Source organism: Danio aesculapii, chromosome 3 (genome assembly GCF_903798145.1).
Source record: "Danio aesculapii chromosome 3, fDanAes4.1, whole genome shotgun sequence".
Lineage (NCBI taxonomy): Eukaryota > Metazoa > Chordata > Actinopteri > Cypriniformes > Danionidae > Danio > Danio aesculapii.
Genome location: NC_079437.1, coordinates 30,706,218 through 30,722,047, shown reverse-complemented (window position 1 = coordinate 30,722,047; position 15,830 = coordinate 30,706,218).

The following is a 15,830-nucleotide window of genomic DNA, read 5'->3' as shown; positions in this document are numbered from 1 at the left end:
ATAGAACATTGCTAACCACTGAGCCACCGTGTCACCCAAAAGCACTAATTATTTACTATGAATTAAATTTTTTTTGGTATGTGGGTTTACAGTAGATAATTCACAAAATGTCTTCATGTAACATGATCTTTGCTTAATATTCTTATGATTTTTGTCTTTAAAGAAAAATAATTTTGACCCAAACAATTTATTTTTGGCTATTCTCAAAAATCTAGCTGTGCAAAGTAAGACTGATTTTGGGTCACATACGGCGTCCATTCAGGCGAGCGTGTGCATGCGCATTTATGTTTTGCTTTAGTTTGTCCGCTGTATTGGTGAGCCCAGCACAATGCATTGATTTCCAATTGGTCGAAATGAGCTGGAGTTAAATAGCAATCGGAAGAGGTTTGAAGCAAACACACTTTTTTTTTTTTTTTTTTTTTTTTCCTCCTCGTTTGTCTGTTTTCTCTCTTTCTTCCCTCTAGTAATCAGTTTCATAAGCATGAAGGATGACCTTTTCAGAGTCTAAGAACCAACAAGCTGAAATTATGGTGAGCAGCAGAAGATGGACCAGCCCCTAGCGAATGAATAAAGCAAGAAAAAAAAAAAGAAAGTATGGAGAAAGAGCGGGGTGGAAGGAAGTGTGTTTGATTATTCATGATGAAGTAACTTGCCAAGACAGAGGGAAGGAGAGAGATTGGGAGCGAGGGCATACAGGAGAGCAGTAGATGCTCCAGTGTCTTGTGGGATAGCTCCACATCTTCCTTGTAGGCCATTTTTCTCCTCTGTCACATTCTCAGAAGTGACAACAGCCTCCTGGCCATCATGTCCCACCAACCCTCTGCTGACAGTTAGTGGATCACACGCGCACAGCACGCGCACATACTCATACACGGTCATGTTAACAGATGAAGCTTTATTTCTTGCTCTCTTTTCTCACCACTGCTGTGACTCATTTGTACTTTAATGGGACGGTTCAGTGGGAAATGACAATTATAATGTACTGATTCTCATAAATATTAAACAATGTAATGTTTTTTGTTTATTCTTTTATTGCGATTTCTATTTTGCTTTTTATTATTATTAATACTATCTTGCTTTTTTATATATGTTTTATCAAATATTTTGAAAATGAAAGTGATTATGGACTGCCATAAGAGTGCTATTAAGCACAATTAAATTAGTTTACATGACGGATTAAGTCTTTTGAAACCTACAATATGAGACAGTAGTTTTCAGTTTTTGAATTCTGTGATAGCTCTCATCTTAAATTTGTTGTTCTCATTGCTTAAAACTACTACGCTGCTTCATAATTTTGTGAAAGAGATGACTTTTTTCATAATTCTTTACAGTATTTTTTTGATGCGTCCATTTTTCTGTTGAAATTGTGAATAATAACAATATAAATGATAACATTATAAATGTCTAGATCACATTTTAGAAATTTAATACATTCAGGTTAATCAAAAATAATTTTAATAACCACAAATATTTAACTTTTAGAGATTCAAGTGCTGCATTTTCAAATATTGATTCAAAATATTGTTTTTCAAAGTGATGTGTTTTCAAATATTTATCAAAACTTTAGTTGTTTAAAGAAAATTTAAATTTTGCTATATCTCCCGTTACTTTTTTTATTTTTTATTTGTTCTCATAATTGATGAGAACATAGCACTGCTTACTTATTTTGTTGGAATTATTATATATTTTCATTCATTCATTCACCGCCAATTTATCCAGCACATGTTTTATGCAGCGGATGCCCTTCCAGCCGCAACCCATCTCTAGGAAACATCCATACACACTCACTCACACTCATACACTACAGACAATTTAGCTTACCCAATTCACCTATACCGCATGTCTTTGGACTGTGGGGGAAACCGGAGCACGCGGAGGAAACCCACGCAAACGCAGGGAGAACATGCAAACTCCACACAGAAACACCAACTAACCCAGCCAAGGCTCGAACCAGCGACCTTGCTGTGAGGCGACAGCACTACCTACTGCGCCACTGCGTCGCCGTATTATATATTTTAACACAGCTATTATTACACTTTTTATTACTTTTAATAAAAAGTTAAAAAGAACAGTAATTATTAGAAATTCCAAGTCATTTGAAACACATTATAGCTTTGAAACCAACTGAAATTTTATTTATTTGTGAAAATCCACACACACACACACACACACACACGCACACACACACACACACGCACACACACACACACACACACACACACACAGTTGAAGTTAGAATTATTAGCCCCCCTTTGATTTTTTTTGGGCTGTCTGGGACGGTCCTCAAATGGTTCAGATCTTACCTTGAAGGGAGAAGTTACTATGTCAGTATAGGTGACCATAGGTAGAGGTGGACACCCATGACATGAGGTGGACACCCATGATACAGAGCACCTGGAGGAAAGCTATGTGAACATGGGGAGAACATGCAGATCCACACAGAAATGCCTCCTGGCTCTGAAGCAATTGGCTTTGTTAATTAGCTTCATTAATTAGTTCATATTTAATAATAGCAAACACTAAGAATGGCCACTAAGAATAAGTCAAGATAACAAACTTAATTTATGGCCACAAGCAGTTAATATTTTCCACTGCATATAATGTCTAAAGCTATTTGGCTCATCAACAATTATTTATTTATTTATTGAATCAGAACTTTTCTGATGATTCAGTTTGACCTCTGAGTGACTAATTTTCCCCCTTCAACTTAATTTATGAAATATTCTTTGAATATTCTTAATTTTACCTTTGTCTTACAGACTTTGAAAATTACAATAGTGAGTAAACAACGACACCATTGTCATTTTGTGGTTAAGCAAATCCTTTAACGTCCTGCTTTATCTTGCAATGCTAAAGTATTTCCATCCTAATCCACTTTATTTTTGCCCTCATATCCTTTTCTTCCCTTCTCCATTTCCTCTGCTTCAGTTCTCCTCCTCTTTCACTCCCATGGCTCTTTTATTTATATATATATTTATTTATTTTAAATTTTTTTATTTAAAAAAATTCAGCTCGCTGTCTGTCCACTTGGGGGCCTCCTGCTTATATCATATTTGAGTGTGTGTGTAAAACAGAGAGAGATCAGGAATATATGTGTGTGTTCATGCAATAAGAGGTAAAGTGTGTTTTAGGCAGGAGAAAAGAGAATGCTGAAATAAGGATGTGTTATTCAGTGCATTTCATTGTAATTTTCCTCTGTGATCAATACAAATGAGAGCTGAGACTGCACCAGGCCTCAGATCAGAAAGAGTCATCATTTCAGGATATGAAATCATCTCTCACCTGACTGAAAGCTACAGATGGATGGGTTTTGGTTTGTGTGTATGTGTGTGTGTGTTATCGTTCTCCACAAACTGTTGAAGAGGTCTCTTTTGTCTTTGTCAGATCAGGGTGATTAATTTGTCTGTCTTTTCTGTGGGCTTGACGCTGCTGTGTCTCTGCCCGGCTTGACCCCACCATCAGTCATTCATCCCAATCCTCAGTCCTGTTGACCTGTGACCTCCCCCTCAAACCTCTTCATCAGTCACACACCTGACATAAACCTGACTGACTGCTCTTCAATATTTATTTCTTTGTTACGTCTTTCATATCGCTCCCAAGTACTCTTGTTACACTGGCAGGTCAGAGAGGCTGTTTCTATGGCATGTGCTCTTTGCAAAGTATACTGTGTAGATAAGCATACTTTTTTTCTAAATGGCACCGATTTTACCCATTTTTTCAAGATTTAGGATAAGTTTTTTGTGTCGCCAGAATATGTCTGTAAAGTTTCAGCTCAAAACACCCATCAGATTATTTATCAGAATATTAAAATTTTCTGCTCTGAACACAATGTAAACAATGTTTTTGTTGCCCATGCCTTTAATGCTAGTTTTCCCGCCCACTGTTCCCATGTGCCTGTCAGAGTGTGCCTCGATCTCCGCCTCAGTTGTGTCAGATAAACAGTACTGTGACAGACATGAAGGAAGCAGATCTCATGTAACGTTTATGAGAGGTACTACAGTAAGAACTTTTCAAAAGATTATTTGATGTATTTGTTGTGGAGTTAATTCAAGCCTTTCTGCAGCGATGAGTCGCACACAAAGTTCACGCATACACACACAGACAAACACACACACAGCACACGCATACACGTGTTTAACTTTGCACTGTTTTTGCACAGCAAATGTGACAGGGTACACGTTAATATCCTCTGCTGTATGGATATCAGTTATGCTAATGTACAAAATAAACCTGATTTAGTGTCCACAAACTGGGATTAAAGTTCCTCTTATAATTGTACTGATATGCAGCTGCGGCGATAAAGATTGTAAAATCGCTGTAATTATTACGAACATGCACTGTTTTAAAATTTTTTTAATTTGTAAAACTCATTCTTGATCACATTTAATGATGATTGATGATCACTGAGAGCTGAACAGATCTTTTAATCCTGGTTGCTTTGCGCACGTCTTGTCTTGTTGATATGATTATACATGCACGGAGACATGTTAATACGTGGCTGTTGATCTATTCAGTGGGCAGGGAAACTGCACTTCTATGTCACGTTGCTGTGGGCCTCAAAATGGGAGGGATTTGGATTATATTTTAACCTCAGGAAATGTAAAAAAAAAAAGAGACTTATTGTTTATATATCACCCCATTATGACTGTGGACACACTATACCTACACACAGTTCTGTCCAAACAGCTTACAAAAGATTTTCTAAATTTCCTATGTCCTAAATGTCTTATGTTCACTAGTGGTGCATTTGATCAAAAATATATAATAAAACTAATGTTGTGAAATAATTTTGCAACTGAATAATAGCTGTTTAATATGGAAATTCCTAATTTTTAAAATATAGTTTTTTTCATGTCATGGAAAGTGGAGTTTTTTTATTATTCCAGTCTTTATTGTCAAATCATTTTTCAAAAATAGTTTTAGAGAGCGATGTTCAGTGTCACGCGTAGTTTAGTTACTGTAATTAAATTACTTATTTGCTGAAAAAGTAAAGGAAAAGATCACTTGTTTTTTTGGTATTTAATTACAGATACTTATAAAACAATCGCCTTATCTACTGTAGATAAATTAAACCTTTTCATATAAAATAATTTAGAGAAACAGAGTATTTGCATTTTCATAATTAATATAATTTTTAGAATCTTTTTTTTGGAAGCTAAAGAAAGTTGCATTTGTCTGACAATTGCACTTGCTTAAGAATCTATGAATTCACTCAGAAATAAATGACGATATTACACTGTCAATTATTATTTTTTACTTTCACTTAGTAAGTAACTTACTGGCGATTTTTGTTTGCCAGTAACGCCCCATTTACACGGGACATCAGTGTCAACACCCCCCCTTACTTTGCATGGATGATGTCAAGCGTTGCCGAACTGAATTGTGGGTCTGTCGGCGCTGCTTAAACAGCGTTGCTCGCTGCAGAAGTTGAGAATTTCTCAACTTTTCAAGCGCCAATGGAAGCGTCAGCCAATCAGATCAATTTATGCACATACCTCAGCTCAGATAGTAGACTATTGTGGACATATTTTATTGGCTGATGCTGCTAGGACGATCGTGTCAACCTCAACTTCAGACACACCCTCGTGTGAATCAGATGTTGTGACTGTAAAATTTACAAGCACACTGTAAATAAATAATTTCAGTTATGTTGTATTTTTACATTGAAAATTAATAATTGCAATTGTAGTGTACTTGTAAATTTATAGTCTTATGGGTGAATCACAACAAACGCGCTTTTAGCGTTGAGAGGCAGCTTTTTTGAATGGTTTACTAATGGTTGCAAGTGTTTTGCAACCTATTATGTGCCCTGCGTGCCTCGTGTTTTAACCGCCGTTTCTCGGCGTTTCTTCTTCTTAATCTGCCGTTTCTCACTGTGCGCTTGCACAGTCAATTTTGAGCGGAAAAATTACGTTACACCAATCGTGTCTTTTTTTTATTCTCCAATCAAATGAAAGCAGAGGCGGGGTTTCCGTTGAGGTGACAGCAGCGGTTGTGTTGTCAAGACAACCATGGATATTTTTAAAAATGGAGGAGAGACTTTTGGTTGCTTTTTTGAGTTATCCGGTGCTGTATGACTTTACAAATTTTAAATATTACAATATTATTAAATATTACAATTCTACCAATATCAACAGTCATTGCCTAGTGAGATAAAAAGCGTGCAGCACTTTTTTTTTCTTTCTTTCTGTCTTTTCTTTTTTCAATAAAGGCAGTGTGGTGTGGCTCACGTTTTTTGAATGGAAAAGCGCGTTCAGTGTAATTTGGGCCCTTACTGGCAATCCAAATTCCCAGTAAGTTATTGTACATTGTTTAGTACATTTTTACAGTGTATGGTATGTATGAAATATGGAGTCATTTCTTTTGATGTTTTGATACATGTAAAGGTTTATCTTTTCTAAAGTATTAGTTGTTTTTAATTAAGTGAAAAGGTCATGTTTGACAAATTTAATTAAAGTTTGTCTATGCGTTGAGGCTTATACAGATTATAAATGAGTGATTAAATTACTTTCCAGACAAAGTAATTAAATGCCATTTTAATGATGTAATTAGTAATAAATGACTTTATGATTTTATGAAGTACAGTAACTTACCCAACACTGATGATGCTTAAAAGTAGTACTATACAGAAGTAATTTTTATGTCAGTAAAATGTGTTCATCTCTATATAATTCTCTCAATATTTATAGCTAATCTTTTTGAGTATTTATTCTTTAAATTAGGATCTCTGTGAGGTTTTGAACTATTTTTAGAAAATCGAGTAAACAGATTTCACATTTTTCTGTAAGATCTTGTCTAGATCTAGATCCACTAAACTCACACATTTCCAATGTCAAAAACACTTGCGGTGCCTAATAACCTCCCCCAGAATTCTATCATGAATTATAAATGTCTCAGCTATTACTTTTGGACAATTTAATGCGTCCTTTCAGTTCTCACACTATTATATATTGTTAATGATCATTTTTATTACTCATTCTCATAATTGAAGCCTAACGCTAAGTATTACACTTCAACTATAACTCTTTTACTTGGAAAAAATTAGGTACAGTACAGTAAGTAACCTCCTGGCAACCATCCAGGACAGACTAGCAACCAGATAGCAACCATCCAGAATTACTTAGGAACAAGCTGGCAACCACACATGACTTTAACACAACACTGCAACATAACAAACTGAATAAAAGCCTGACAATCACATTCACAAAGCACAGTTTAAGATTTTCGCTGAGTTCACCCATACATTTAAATGAATGAATGAATGAATGAATGAATGAATGAATGAATGCAGTCAGAACACACAATTTGAAGGGAAAGTATGTGGGATAGTTTTATACATGTTTTCGTGAGTTGCCTTTTTTAAAACGGACTTTTCATTCTTTTTTATCTTTTTTTGTAACTATAATTTTTAAATATTATGTACAGACTCCTGCTATGTCTCTCAATTTTTGGTCTTTAGCTCTGTCATGTGCGTGTTTGTCTGTGAGAAGTCCCTTGGATTCAGTTCTGTTCACTCATGTGCATTAATTGGAATGTGTTCCTCTCAGTGTGTGTGTGTGCGTGTGTGTGCTTGTGTGTGCGTGCGTGTGTGTGTCTGTGTGTGTGTGAGGGGGGGTGGTTGGGAGGGAGTGTGTTGCCTCCCTTACCTGCCGCCATTACTGTGAAAACCTGTCAACAAGCACAGGTTTCATATATAGGCATTTGAGTCATGGGCCTGAGAGAGATCTGTGTTTGACAGAGTCGTATCTCTGAACAAAGGAGAAAACACGGAGGAACGAGAACCCGCTGTGATGAGTGCAGTGACGGGGAGATTCATAGTAAAGCTTCTGACTTTATTTATTTAACTGTGCTCATTTCTTTGTCTCCTTATTTCATTCCTTTATCCTCCCTTCACAATTTTTCATGACTATAAAAATCTGTTTTGAGATATTCCATTGATGCATATTTTGTTATAAGACAATATTTTGCTGAGATACAGCTATATGAAACTCTGTAGTCTGAGGGTTCAAACTAATCAAAATACTGAGAATACTGAGATCACATTTAAAGTTGTTTATCTGTTAGCAAAGTACTGTACGTTACAAATCAAAAATTAGAGTTTTGATATATTTACAGTAGGACATTATACTAAATGCCTTTGTAGAACACGATCTTTACTTAATATTCAGATTTTTACATAAAAGAAAAATCAATCATTTTGACCCATACAATAGATTTGTGTTTATTATTGCAAAAATTAGCAATAATAGCCAAAATCATCTGTATGGGTCAAAATGACAGATTTTCTGGCAAATTTTACCTACAATTCATTGCACTTCAGAAGTGGAGTTAGTGGGGATTGTATATCTGTATATTGTGGCAAATTAAATATCTGTCTGTTTATTCATCCATTAGTCAAAGGCTGCATCCAAAACCACCCCGATAGGTACTGCATTTGAATTTAAACGTACTACTCTGCTGTTAGAAAAGTACGTTCTATACAGTATGAATGCAAGCAGTATGAGTGGAACTTGGACGTACTACATCCGCCATTTTGTTATCATTAAGTGACCTACCTGCGTTGTGTTGCTTCACTCCCATTCATGAATTCTCTCGTGGGGCATCATGGGATAGCGTAGCGTGCATCGAATGTACACTTCAGATCTCGCCGGAAGTAGTACTGTAGGTCATCTGGGTATCCTCCTTGCATACTGTTTTTCGAATTCTATGAGTTCAGACATACTACTCTGCTCGCATACTGTTTTTAGCGTACTAAATAGTTTAGTATTAGTAGCGATTTCGGATGCAGCCAAACTTTTTTCAGACATTGTTTTAAATTACAGAAATATCAGCCTGATCTCACGAGAAAACTTATTTTACGTTTTGTCAGTTTAGTGGCTAATTCGTAAGAGTTAAGTCGTACGAAATTGTACGATTTTTAAAAAGGAGGTGTGGCACCTAACCTTACCCCTAAACCCAACCGTCATTGGGGGATGAGCAAATCATACTATATTGTACGAATTGATACGAATTAGCCACTAAATCAAAAAGTTACGAATTGCCGTGAAAAGCAATGAAAAGTTAAGTAATATTAAGAAACAGAAAATTTTGGGGCAAAAATTACAATTGATTTGATTTGACTTTTTCCTTCCTTTACTTCCTTCATCAAAATTGCTTGTAACATAACATAAAAAAATACCAATGAAACAAAACTAATCTAACGAAAACACTTCATTCACTCATTTTCTTTTCGGCTTAGTCCATTTATTAATCTGGGGTCACCACAGCGGAATGAACCACCAGAAATCACTTTAAGTACACGTTAACATTTCAATTAACGATCCATGATTTAAAATTTTGATCTGAGCAGAATAGATGTGTTTGGAGACATGTGTTAATTTTGGGATCTTGTGCCAGACAGATGATGACATGTCTGACAGACTCATGGGAATCAAGAAAATTTTATTACAGAAAGACGCCAAAAACCAGGGATTTGACTCACTAATGCTTGCTGTCTCATGTCTCTTTATTAAAAGATTTGCTTCTCACATTTTTTATTTGAGCAGCGATTTGTAAAAGTACCTTGACACCCTCCATCATCTTCCTTACTTCCAGCAGTCCTGTCTCTTTGGATAGTTCCCCAAAACTCTGTCTCTCATAGCAAAAACACTTTCACTGCTATTTTACCACAGCCTTACTCTCTCTCTCTCTCTCTCTCTCTCTCTCTCTCTCTCTCTCTCTCTCTCTCTTTTTTCTCCATCCCTACTCAGTTTCTGTCTTCTCAGTCGTATCTCTCTTCAGTTTTTGGTTTGTGTCATGCATCAAAAGAGCGTTGACGTTTGTGACGAGAGTGGTCCCAGAGACCCCTCCCACTCGAGGACCCCGCTTGAACATCAGTTTCTCATTCAACTCTTATCTGCCCCATTTCGGCTCCTTTCCATGGCAACGGTTGCCGAGAGAGAGGGAGCGGGCGCCAGGTCTCCAGCGAAGCTCAGCCTTGTCTTAGACAGATGTCTTAGCCAAAAAAGAAAGACATTTACAAAAAAAGGAGGCACTCGTGTGATAGTCCTGAGACATTATGCTTTCTTCTGAGACTGCACATATAGATAGCAAGTTCTTCAAATACTGCCCGAGCGATGAGTGTAATGTTCATTACACCGATTGACCTTGGTTGTGGTGTCTGATATTTGGTTGTTTCTGACACATTTGCGAAGTTTGTTAGCAATGCCTATGAGAGCGAGCGGGGAGATGTGAGGAAACGGTGCTTCTAGCAGTTCTTCCCTGCAGAAATGTTCATTTCAGAGCAAAGAGAAGCAGACTGACAGCTGAGAGCTTGTCCATCCAGTCTGAGAGAAGGACTCCTCCCAGGACATAACCCACATTTACTGCTATTTTTACATAAATACCTCCCTTTAACACTCACTCAGTATATGTGCACCCAGACACCCACTGTTTAGAAGTGTTCTTGCGTGACCCTGCATTCTGGAGATGCAAAGAACTACGGGGGACGGAATCATGATTTGCATATATTGTCCATTTTAAACAGACTGCAAGATTAGCAATAATGGCCAAAATAGCCCAGACAGCGAGTGTTACCCACCACTTTCTGAACTTCAGAAGAGGAGTTCCTGGAGGTTGAATATCTGTTTTTTTCTATTTCTGTCTGTCATTCTTTCAAACATTTTTAGTTTGAAATACAGAAATATGTGAACATGAAAGATTATATTAAGTAACATTCAAACTTTTGGGTTTCTCTTTCTTTCTTTCTTTCTTTCTTTCTTTCTTTCTTTCTTTCTCATATTTTCCTTCCATCCCTCAATAATTCCTTCCTTCCTTTCTTCCTTCCTTCTTTTTTTCCCTCCCTCCTTTCTTCCTTACCTCCATGCCTCCTCCTTCCCTTACTCCTTTTCTACTTTTCTTCTTTCTTTCTTTTCTTTCTTTCCTTTTCTTTCTTTATTTCTTTCTTTCTCATAATTTTTCCTTCCTTCGCTCAATAATTCCTCCTTTCTCCTTCCTTCTTTCCTCCCTCCTTTCGTACCCTTACCTCCATAGCTTACTTCTTCCTTCCCCTTATCCTTTTTCCTTTCTTTCTCTTCTTTCTTTCTTCTTTCTTTTTTCTTCTTCTTCTTTCGTTCTTCCTTTCCTTTCTCATCATTTTTCCTTCCTTCCTTCTTTTTTCCTCCCTCCTCCATCCTTTCTTCTCTCCCTTTCTTCTCCTTTTCTTTCCCTTCCTACCTCTTCTTCTTTCTTTCTTTCTTTCCTTTCTTTCCTCTTTCTTTCTTTCTTTCTTGTCTTTCTTTCTTTCTTATCTTGTCGTTTCTTCTTTCTTTCTTCTTTCTTTCTTTCTCATAATTTTTTTCTTCTCAATAATTTCTTCCTTCCTTCCTCTTTCCTCCTTCCTTCCTTATCTCCATCCTTTTCTTTCATTCTTCCTTCCTTCCTTCCTTCCTTCCTTCCTTCATTTTCTTTCCTTCCTTCCTTCCTTCCTTCCTTCCTTACCTCCATTTTCTTTCTTTCTTTCTTTCTTTCTTTCTTTCTTTCTTTCTTTCTTTCTTTCTTTCTTTCTTTCATCATTTTTCCTTTTTCCCTCAATCATTCTTCCTTCCTTCTTTTCCTCCCTCCTTTTCCTTCCTTCCCTCCATTCTTTTATTTCTTTTTTCCTTCCTTCCTTACCTCCATTTTTTTCTTTCTTTACCTTCTTTCTTTCTTTCTTTCTTTCTTTCTTTCTTTTCTATCTTTCTTTCTTTGCCTTTCTTTCTTTCTTTCTTTCTTTGTTTGTTTGTTTCTTTCTTTCTTTCTTTACCTTATCTTACATTTATAGAAAGTTTAATTTAAACATATGGAAAAAATTAACATGTAGTAACTTTTGTCAATATAATTTGTTTGTATTATTTGGTAAAATATCTGTAAATAATAATCAGATTTACTTCTTGCGACTTTTCCACTTGCATCCACTTACTGAAAGGGAAGCTTGATCCTGTTGTTGTATCAAGAGCCAAAGCAGCTGGTGTATTGTCTTATTTAAATGTATGTATGTGCTTTTTTATACTCTTTATTTTACCATCAGCAGAGTACTTTAAGTGTGCATATTAATAACACCTTTTACATGAAATGCAGGCTTTGCACTGGACAACGTCAGCGCATTTCCATATCTTTCCATCTTCCACCCCTTCATCTGTTCACAGACCTCAGGTCTTTCCTTCCATCGCTCCGTTTCTCTTTCTTTGGGGAGTGTGAGTAGGATTACGTTAAACTCAGTCACAGTCTGCCAGAAAGAGTGAAACGCCTCTGCAACTGTTGCCTTTATTACACCTGCTCTGGAGACCAAGTGTTCACCACCACATAAGATTGAGGGATAGACAGAGAGAACGGAGACTGAAAGATTGTTCTGTTTGATTCCCTGACTCTTAGAAGTTACTTTCTCTGACTTTGTTCATAAACCTGGTGAGCTGCCTGGGTGTTCTGGGTGTTATGCAAAATTCACAGAAATGCATGTCCAAGGTGTGTGTAAACAACCAGTGTATAATGGTAAAAAATCTACCCACTCTTATTTTATAATGACAAGGGTTGAAATGCACCATTTCAGATTTCCTTGTATTGTGATGTCACAAGCTCAGCCTGTAATTAATGAATATTTGTTGTTTTAGCGTAGACCAGTGATTATTGTTATTAAAATTCTAACGCTATTCAAGAGCAGTGCGCAATTTTCTGATTGCTTTTGTAGTTTGTTTCATATTAGCAGCATAGACCTCAGTATGTACAGTATAATATGTTGCTGTTGTTTTAATACATACTCTAATTTACATTTAATTCCTTCTATAGTGGAGAGGAGCTGCTTATTTGCATTTAGCAACATATAAATAAAATGTGTGTATAGAATAATATTGTAAATTATACAATACACAGTCTTTTGTATTTTGAGTTGAAACTTCAGACACATCCTGCGGCACCAGAGTGGCACAATAGGTCTCTTGTAAATGCCTACATGGATGGAACATCGTAAGTGCTTAAAAACAGTAGAGCTTGCTGTCTATTGATTCTAATAGTGTTTTTGTTAAATGCATAAAGGCTGTTTTTATTTAATTAGAAATACTTAAAATATTTACGTTTTCAAACATTGCTCCTATTGTAGCAAGAATCTTAATTTATTCAATTAATATAAAAAATATTCAAAAGTTCTTATAAAAGGAATAAAAACATTCTTTTTATGAATATGTAAAGTGTAAAACACAGAAAAAAGGGAAGAAACTGCAAAAAATACATTTATTCTGAGAAAATAAAATCAGAAGTGGAAAATGCAAAGGTGTAAAATTGCAAGAAAGACATTTGTGAGAGAGAAGCTTTTGTTTCTTATGGTTTTTAGTTTATAATTAAATAATTTTCTTTTGGCTTAGTCCCTTATGTATCAGGGGTTGCCACAGCGGAATGAACCGCTAACTATTTCAGCATCTGTTTTAGGCAGTGGCCTAAAGCTGCCCTTTCAACTGCAACCCAGTAGGCTACTGGGAAACACGCATACACTCTCACATTCACACACACTCACACACACTCATACACTTTGTTTACCCAATTCACCTGTACTGCACGTCTTTGGACTGCGGATTAAACTGGAGCACAGGGAGAACATGCAAACTCCACACAGAAATTCCAACTGACTCAGCCAGGACTCGAACCAGGGACTTTCTTGCTGTAAGGTGGCAGTGCTATCCATTGAGCCACCGTGCTGCAGTTTATAATTCAATATTGCAAAAAAAAAAAATAGGTTTTAATTGTAAGATAAGTTGCAACCAGGGTGCGAATTGTACATTGACGTTCGAGGGGTCACACTATTTCATTTGTGTTAGTTTGTGTTAGTTTCTGTAATAAAAGCTTCAGTGATTGAAATTTGTATTTATTTAAATTACATCTAATATATTAATAAAACATATGAAAGTTTTCAGTCTTTTGAGGGATTTGGTGTATTCTGACATACAGTCACCTCTGATTAGAGGATTTAGAGGTTACAGTTGGTCAAACTATACAAACTATGCATCTAGTTTGACTTTTAAGATATATGTAGACATACACTTATTTACAGGAAAAGTGTTTGTGGACATTATGTTGATCTGCAGTTTCAGACTGTTGAATACCCAAAATTTTAATTGTTAATATTATTTACGATTAGGGACGTACCGATACAGGGTTAAAATACTCGTACTCGTATCGGACATGAAAGGCCGATACCACGCACCTATTACCATCAACAGTAATTCACTACATGGATGTGATTTGCTGTCCTAAAGACTGGCAAGATGACAAGTGCTAAACCCACGGGACCAGTTTATTTGTGTTCTGATTTGCGTGCGTTCCTTTTTTTAAAATGCCTTTTATTTTTAAAATCTCTCAAGTTGTTATTGGCTATCGGGTATCCCTCAGAGATATTGGAGTTCAATAACGTGGTGCGCAGTATGACTATTGACCCGTACCTCCCTGTAAGTTACACACTGCATAACAGGCTTACAGCTCTGGGTGTTTTATGAATGCATTTTAAATGGCAGCGAGACATGCTACATTTTAGTTTTTATTGTAAATATACATTATAACCCAGTACACTGTAAAATAATATAATTTTTTGAATAGCTTGCCTATTGGCAGCGTATATAACCGTTAACCTTAAATAGGCTAAGCATATTTTTATTAATATTAAAACCCATTAACACAAACTAGCCACCCTTGATTTTTTTTCATTTCCGTATATATTTTTATCACACGAAAAATGCAATGAATTGTTTATTTGGTTTTCAATGTATTATAATTAATAACTATTAGGCTACACAAATTCTACATAACATTGGCTCTGATTGCGTTTTTACAGATATCCTTCAGATAGGCTTTTTGGCTCAAAAACATTTATGCCTGTTAATTTCAGTGCTGTATTTTGACAGATTTCGCAAAGGCTTTAGCTATTCTTTCAGCTGGTACCAGCCTCCGTTTTGAAACTTGACTAGTGTGGCGTCTATGTATCGATGTTTGGATGACAGCAAGAGCGAGATGAGATCAGACCACAGATTCGATCTGTGGCCGCATGTCGCAGTTACTTTACTGCAATTTTTTTTTATATTGGCTCATCTAAATTAACTTTTCATTCGATTAAAAGCCGAAATATTGGCAGACAGACGAAGCAACTTTTGGTTTTGGAAGAGGGCAGCTTCAGTGATAAATGATGCACACACACACACACACACAGGATACACTCTTAGGCCTATTCATTATTGTTTTTTTTAACATTAAACGCATAATAATCAAGTGCAAAAAAAGTAAAACTGAACTTCGGAAAAAGTGATCTGCGGTTGCCGCGATGGTTGCTTTTGTTTCTCTGCAGTTGGCTTGTCAGTGGCACGGCATTGCTAAGTCATTTTTGTTTTAATAAAATAAGATTATTTATTAATAAACCTTGTGAGATGATGGTCGCGTGAAAAATGAGAGTATGCGTTGCATATTTATGGCTATTGATCTTATCTACCCGCGACCCACCCATAGTTAAACATGAAGTAGCCGACTTTTTGATTACCAGCGGATCAAAGGCAGGACTCATGAATATAAAAGAATCATGCATAACAGGGTTTTATGTGTCCCCAATATGAAATGAGAGTGACTCCATAAGGTAACGTACACTGCACACACTTTGTGTAATGTGGGAAGTCATGGAGGCATGCAAGCGCATGGATAGCTAGTCCTTTAAATGTCCATGCTTAATGATTAATAGATAAGGTCTGGATTTGCAGGGTTATCAACAATGTGTCTATATTTTGGCTTGGAACAGCTTTCTGTCAAAGATTTTTGTGTTTATCCTTGCTACGGGCAAAAAACAA